We start from the raw sequence: 8,156 nt of genomic DNA, 5'->3' as shown, positions 1-8,156 counted from the left end.
GCTGCCAATCTACAAATTTCAAGGGGTAAAGCAGGAAATACTCAGCTGGTCAAGCAACACTCAGAGAGAAACCTTATAAGGGGATGGTCTTTCTAAGGAACCACCCGAAATGCTAACTCTGATTTCTTTCCACAGATGCTGCCAGACCTGCTGAGCTTTTTCAACAATATCTGTTTTTGTTTCTGATCTTTCACCGGAATTGGCACTGTGAGGAATCTGCCAGTTGCTGAGTGGGTGCAGATCTTGATGACTTGACCATGACTAGTGTGTAAGCGATATTACCATCCTCGACTCCACACCCTCCTGATGAAGGAGCATCGCTCTGAAAGCTAGTGCTTCCCAATTAAACCTGTTGGACCATAACCTGGTGTTGTGTGATTTTTTTAACTCAGTGTGTAAGCCAGCCGCCAGCATACCTCCTGGACAAAAAATGCTTCCGTTTGGTTTGGGAGGAGTCAATGCGAAAACCTTTCTTTAAATTCGAGTCTGATTCCGAGCGTCCAAAAGCAAAGCTCAGTTTTGCGAGAGCAATTGATCGAAACTGGTTATTGTCAATTTAAATTGGGGGTGGCCAGAACTCGGCTTTATTTTGGCGTGAGATGCTTATTTTAAGACCAGAAAAGATAGCGGAAACGCAGGGTTACGGCTTGACGTAGGGGGCTTGCGTCTGAAATTCCCACATCCTATTTTGCAAAAATTGAGCCGATCCCACGCTGACTGAAACCAGCGCAAACCAAAGGATAATAAACTCTCAATAACCACCGAGCGACAGCGCCCTTCATTCATTTCCTCCTTCAGAAAGGACGCAGTAACCTTCCAGCCAGATTGTAGCCTTTCGGAAATCCCTTGGTAGAAATGGCCAGTCATTGATTCTTCGCCATGGGTAAGATACTTAGATAAATCTCTGAAGGTAATTGTGCGTTACAGTGGGAGCGGACTCCGGTCAAAGGTACGATTCCTGTACTAAAAGTGAAAAAAAAACATGTTCCCAGTGTCTAGATATGCGGAAGTGAATTCTGCTGGTAAATTACAGTACTGTACATCCTCTGATTAAACTTGGACACACAAGGGGAGGGGGTCAGGTTGTGGTTGATGACACTCGGAGGCAGGAATTTGAGCTGAAGTTGTCCCCAATATGGATATGTCTTTCCCCCCAATTGCAATACGTATTGCCTTGGCCTCTTAGTGCGGTATCTCTGCAAAGGACGTAACATCCTCCTGGCGGTACTGAATTGCCAAGGCGTATTTAAAGGAGCCCAGCGAAAGGTTCCCTCTGTGGGGACTTTTTCAGCCGATGTAAATAACGATAAGGTTCCTGCTCCCATCCGATCCCACGGCAGCCGAGCATCAAGGCTGGCATTTTGGAGCGAACAGGTAATTAGAAATGAAAATGTTACCACGACTTCAGGGTAAAGTGAGTAATATGAAATGATGGCAGTCTCTTCCACGTTGAAGTGACAATGAAAAGTTGCATTTCAAACTTTCTCTGAACTAAAGCAGCTTCTTTTGGGGGGGGGGACATGCCTGCTCTCTTTTTGATATTATAATGTTTCAAGGTCTGCAGTTGGAGACGATTTCCTGAACAGCAACGTGGCTCATTTAAGGAGCAAATTACTGCGGATGCTGGAATCAGAACAAAAAACAAAAGTTAGAGATCACAGCGGGTCAGGCAGCATCCGTGGATATTTTAAGAATGGATTTCTGAACGCTTTATTCCACAGTATCATAACTCCACGCCCCCCCCCCCCCCCCCCTTTTTTTAATTGAAGATTGTCCTTTTTTAAACTTTAAATTAGCAAACGACTTGTGGCACTACCATACCATTGTGTGGTATTACAGTGCTGGAGTACTTTGCAGTCATTATGATCCTTCATGTATGAAAAGAAAGAATGTGAACCCTCCAGTTTTCTGCGGGTGTAATTATAAAGGTTCAAGTAACTTTTAAAAAAAACAGTGACCCGTGACGGTTGTATTTCTAGCTGCCAATCAACAAAACCAAGAGGATTTGAGTTGTATAGAATTTTTATTCCGAGGTGGCGTATTAAGGATTGAGTTAATTGTAATGTTTTGGAACGGCGAGGAAGTCACTTCTCTTCCAGAAATAAACTAGGAGAAAGTGAGGACTGGAGATGCTGGTGATGAGGGAGTGTGGTGCTGGAAAAGCACAGCAGGTCAGGCAGCATCCGAGGAGCAGAATCACAGCAAGGGCCTTTACACCCGCAAAGAACTGGAGGGTTCACATCCTTTTCGTACATAAAGGATCATAATGACTGCAAAGTGCTCCAGGCACAGTAAATAGCACACTGCCAAAGGGGTCACAACCTCATTCAATGGTATGGTTTCCCACATGGCATTTGCTAATTTAAAGTTTAAAGATTCCCAATGAAGGGCTTTTGCCCGAAACGTCGACTGTCCTGCTCCTCGGATGCTGCCTGACCTGCTGTGCCTTTCTAGTACCACACTATCAACTCACTTCCAGAAATGCCAACCTTGAAGGAATTCTGCTCCTCTCTCGGACATGATTTCCATTTATCTCTCTTCACCTTGTTTGGCTTCTTTACAATTCCTTTCTTGTGTTTGATCAGGTCGGTCCTAAAGCTCAGTTTCACAGGCTACACTTGTACCTGCTGGAATTGAGTCCAGGAGGCAACTTGATTGAAATGTTAAGATCCAAAGGGATCATGACAGAATAGATGTGGAAAGGATGGTTCTTCCTGTGGCAGAGTTTAGAACTAGCAGGTCAGTGTTTAAAATAAGGGGTTGCTCATTTCAGACAGAGCGACAAAGGAAGTTTCTTCTCTCTCAGAGGGCCATGAGTCTTTGGAGCTCCATCAAAAGGTGATGGAAGCAGAGTCCCTGAATATTTTTTAAGGCAGAGGCAGATTTCTGCGCATCCTTGATACAAACAAAACATTTGGCACAGGACTGATGGGGTGGAGGCATACAAGTATGACGTGGGTCACTGTTCTTAGGAAGCTATTGTTTGCCAGTGTTGGCAAGAAGTAAAATACATGGAGAAGATTCTGCAATAGGATGTGTACCTTGTTCTCTGTGTTACTTTCATTGTGCTGTTCTTGTTTCATTTGATGTATTGTTTAATCAATGTAATGTTATATTCTTTGTAAAGAATCAGGAACTAATTGTTTTGTAAGTTTCATGTTCACAGAGTGCCATATTTACTTCTACTCTGCAGTCAGGTGCCCAGCAATAATATCAGTTCATTGATCACATGAAGAAGTCTAAGAAATATACTCAATGAAGCTTCAGCACTTGAGTCTGAAAAATGTGATTATTTCAAACTTTTGAGAACTAGAGGACATAACATGGTGACAGTAGGCAGCCTGTGAGCAACACCAACAATGAGCAATCTCTCGGCGCAGTATGGTAGTCTCCCTGTGGCTGGGCGTGGTGGTCTTTCGACCTGGCATGGCCTCGGTGTGGATTGCTGGCCTCAAGATGAGTCCAGAGTGATCAGAGCCTGGAGATGAAACCTGGTGCAATGTGGAGTCAAGTCTTGGTGTGGGCTAGAGACTAGGTGCTGGCATGGAGTGGATTGGAAGGCCTGTTATTCTGAACTTTCTACTTCTTTATTTTTATAATTTATCCCCATGATCTGAACTTTGTATTTCTTATTTTATTTTTTCCCTAAGAATCTGTACTAAATATTTACCTAAGATGGCGCCATAAGTGGCGAGTTCTCGCTATTCCTGTTTAAGTACATGGGGCAAAGCTAATTCTAATTGCAATTCTAAAAACATTTCAAATAAATTAGATTTAATGCTGAAACTGAATTACGTTGAAGAGAAACAAAATCAACCTGGATTAATGCCAAGGAAAGCAAAAGGCTTATTGAATGTGCAAACACCATACTTGATACAAACAAAACATTTGGCATGGAACTGATGGGAGAATACAGTGGCCACTACATCCCATCATGAATTGGGAAATTGTTGGTGTCATAGTGCCAGTTGGGAAATGTTAATGTAAGTGCAGACTGGCACTCAAATAGCTTTCTAAAAGGTAGTAGTAAAGAAACAAAGGATCAGCCCCATAATTTTAATGAGGTGGAGACAAAGGGTTAAATTCATTTAATAACAAGGATGTATGAGTGTATGACTGTTTAAAAACCCAGACACAAATATTTGATCTGGTTAGGACCCATCTCCAACCAAAGTCAAATCAGTAAATCCAGCAGTTATAACTTTCAAAGCCTAAGGCAGGAAGCAGGTGAGGTTGTTAATAATTTCTGTATATGATTAACCCTGAAGTACAAAAATATTTAATTTGAAAAAACAATTCACAATATCAAAAGGTATAGACACTGCCAAAGTACATCAAGTGACATAAAGTTGACTACTCCAACAATTGGCTTCCAGTTAGAAGTAGATGGTGAAACAGGAACAGAAGATTGCACACCAGACAGAGGAAAAAAATGTGCAGCAGCTTGGATGACCACAAGTTAACAGTGAGCAAGAAATGTCTTGCATTTGCATCAAGCTGCAGACCTTGTGGAATACCCAATCCATGGAAAAAGATGTTTGAAACAAACAACAAAAGTGGTAATGAAAGTATCATGTGACAGAGCAATGGGGTGAATCCAGAAGTATCAGAACTAAGAATCCAGAAACGCCATAATCTAGTTTCTGGCAACAACATAACAGGCATAGGAGTCTCCGAGCTGCATGAAATAGTGGGCCAAAAGTGCCTACGGAAAATAAGTCTTTCCTACCATTCAGATCAGGATGAGAGCAAGAAGAAAGCTGATAAACCATATACATCTAAAGCTGAAACTCAATACCAGACCGCAGCATTATGTCATACTAAAGCTGAAGATCTTGCTTGGAAATTTGGAAGAAAATAATTACCTGAGGTAAAATACTTCTATCATGATAAAGACATAAAGGAGAGCTAAAATTCAATGCTTGGAAACAACCCAAATCAGAGGGAGAGACAAAGATAAAGATATGCATCCAAGGAGCAGGAAAATCGATATTTTGGGCAAAAGCCCTTCATCAGGAATATTCCTGATGAAGGGCTTTTGTCTGAAATGTCGATTTTCTTGCTTCTTGGATGCTGCTTGATTTGCTGTGTTTTTCCAGCACCACATTCTTGACTCTAATCTCCAGCGTCTGCAGACCTCATTTTCGACAAAGATAAAGACATGTTAATGGTAGCTGCCTTTTCCCTAGTATGGGGGATTTCAAGACTAGGGACACATTTTTAAGTTGAGAGGAGGGAGATTTTAAAAAGACATAAAAGGAAAAATTTTTTTTATACAGGGTGGTTCGCCTGTAGAATTAACTTCCTGAGGGAGTGGTGGATGCAGGTACAATTACAATATTTAAAAGATATTTGGATAAGTACATGAATAGGAAAGATTTGGAGGGATATGGGCCAGGAACAGGCAAATGTGACGAGTTTAATTTGGAATTATGTTCAGCATGGACTGGTTGGACCAAAGGGTTTGTTTCTGTGTTGTATGATTCCATGACTCAATTTAGATCGGTGGTTGAAATGCCATATCATACAAAGTAATAGGCCTAGTGCTGGAAAATGGGATTAGAATAAGTAGATATTTGACTGTTGCAAACACAGTAGACTGAAAGGGTCTCTTTCCACACTGTAAAAACTCTAACTTCTATATTAACTCTGTTCCATGTCTTTAAAACAGATTGTCTTACTATCCCTGGGATTGAGTGGCTGCAAACAGCTACAGCTACAGCTAGCTTTGATAGGAAGAATAGAGGCATGGACTATTTTCTAGATGGGAGAAAATTCAGAAACCTTAACTGCAAAGAGGCTGTGGAGTCCTAGTCCAGATTTCTCTTAAGGTAACTTGCAGGTTGAGTCAGTAGTTAGAAAGACAAATACAATGTTGTCACTCATCTCAAGAGGACAAGAATATAAAAGCAGGGATGTACTTTTGAGGTTTTATAAGGCTCTGGTCAGACCACATTGAGAGTATTGTGAGCAAGTTTTGGCCCCATACCTCAGGAAAGATGTTATTGGCCCTGGAGCGGCTCCAGAAAAAGTTCACGAGAATGATCCCAGGAATGAAAGACCTAACATATGTGGAACATTTGAGGACTCTGGAACTACTGTTTGGAATTTAGAAGGATGAGGGGGATCTGTTTGAAATTTGCAGAATACTGAACAGCCTGGACAGAGTGGATGTTGGGAAGATGTTTCCAATTGGCGGGAGAGATGAGGGCACTGTCTTAGAGTAAAGGGAAGACCTTTTAGATTTGAGATAAGGAGAAATGTCTTTAGCCAGAGAGTGGTGAATCTGTGGAATTCATTGCCACAGAAGGCTGTGGAGGCCAGGTCATTGAGTATATTTAAAACAAAGATAGTTTCTTGATTGCCAAGGAGATCAAAGATTACGGGGAAAATGTGGGATAATGGGGTTGAGAAACCTATTAGCCATGAATGAATGGTGGAGCAGACTCGATAGGCTGAATGATCTAATTTCTGTTCCTTTGGCTTATGGTCTTACAGTCTTTTCCTGAGGTTATGAGGGTTGAATGTAGTACACACATTGAAAAGTAGTTTCCAAACAGAAGTAAGGAAGGTCTGGCATGAGTATATATCCAAAGTGTGTTGACACTTTTGATGCTTTGAAGATTTTGAACATCACATCAGTATTGCTGTTACGGAGCAATATGATTTATTCCCCATGTAAAGTACCAATAGAACTAAGAAGAAAGCCTGCAAGTGGGCTCCAAGAGTTTGAAATAAAGAAAGTAATTGCCACAATTACCATAATCTGGAGCTTTGGCAAATTCCATCATTGTGACAACATAAAAAGCCAAATTAATGACCATACTCGTCTGAAAATTATGATCTTGTCTGATCTTGGGAACTGAGCAGACTTGGGCCCGCTTCGTACTTGAATGGGAGACTGCCTGAGATTACCAGGTGCAGTGGGCTTAGGGGGCAGCCCAATGGCTTTGTGGTTAGCACTGCTATCTAACAGTGCCAGGGATCCCCCATCTGTGTGGGTTCCCTCCAGGTGCTCCAGTTTCCTCCCACAGTCCAAAAATGTGCAGGTTGAGTGGATTGGCCATGCTAAATTGCCTACAGTGTGCAGAGATGTGTCGGCGAGCTGGATTAGCAGGGTTACAGGGAGAGGGTTCAAGGGTGGGTCTGGGTCAGTATAGGCTCATTGGGCCAAATGACCTCCTTCCACACTGTAGAGATTTCATGATGATAATGGTTTGTAGTCATATATTGAAGTGATCAAGGCAAATATTGAAAGACACTTCCTTGATAGGAAAGAAAGAAAATTTGGAAAGTTCAGGCAGCTAAAGAAGATTTCTCACTACTGCTGCACTCCATGAAGTAAAGCAAGAACTGGAAAGAACAGGACTTCATACAAAAAAGGAGATTTCAGAAGATAATATGCCAGTTGTACAGGAAGTAGAAGAGGTGTTCAAGATGAGAATTGAATCTCAAGTCAAAACTTGAACAATATGTGCTTCAAATAGAAGAATTTGAAAAATAAAAATGTGATGGTACTGAGTTCAGACAAAAAATTAGTGAACTGAAATGCATTTTAATGCTATCACAATCAAAGAATGATTGATTTATTGGAAACTAATAACAAACTGTGAGGAATGTTGGTGAATTTAAAAGAGGAAATAGTAAATGCAAGAAGACCAGCAAGTGTGGCTACAAAATGAAGCTGAAAATCTAACAGAAACTAGTACATAGAATGATTTGAAAAAGAAACATTTATTACAGAACTGTAATTCAAAGATTGAGGAGAAGTGCTGACTTAGTGTGCTGCTTTTGCCCCAAGGGGCCACCTAAGCGATACCATGTGAAAGACACCTTTTCTCTGAGGAAAGACAACAATTAGAATCTAAAGGTGTTCAGCTTAATTATAAATGTCAGTTTTTGTTAGTCATCTTCAGTTAGAAGTTTAGTGAAGGGAACAGTTATACTGACAAGTTTTTTTAAAGAGAGGCAAGTGTTACATTGCTATGTTTATAAAAAGTTAGGAACTAATTTGTCATTTGAATGTGTATCCAGGCTACCACGTTTTGCTACTGCACTCCAGTCAAGTGCTGACCAATGAATCCAGCAGCCACATGGAGAGGTGTAGGAAATGCATTTGAGAATAAGCATGTGATCACTTCAAATGTGTGGGAACC

The 8,156-nt window shown here is 41.1% G+C and overlaps 1 protein-coding gene across 2 annotated transcripts in view; it reads left to right on the top strand.

The window, feature by feature from the left end:
* The first annotated feature begins 635 nt into the window (after positions 1–635).
* ydjc (YdjC chitooligosaccharide deacetylase homolog) overlaps positions 636–8,156 on the top strand; it is a 72,706-nt gene continuing 65,185 nt past the window's right edge. The window contains exon 1 of one of the 2 annotated variants that reach the window (XM_060843463.1): positions 636–883. The gene's annotated coding sequence lies outside the window, so the exon portion shown is untranslated. Of the gene's footprint in view, positions 884–1,078; positions 1,375–8,156 lie in introns of those variants that run through there. The other variant, XM_060843464.1, reaches the window with a different exon arrangement.

Source organism: Hemiscyllium ocellatum, chromosome 24 (assembly GCF_020745735.1).
Source record: "Hemiscyllium ocellatum isolate sHemOce1 chromosome 24, sHemOce1.pat.X.cur, whole genome shotgun sequence".
Taxonomy (NCBI): Eukaryota; Metazoa; Chordata; class Chondrichthyes; order Orectolobiformes; family Hemiscylliidae; genus Hemiscyllium; species Hemiscyllium ocellatum.
The sequence above is the reverse complement of the archived record's forward strand: the minus strand, read 5'-3'. Positions and strand labels throughout refer to the sequence as shown.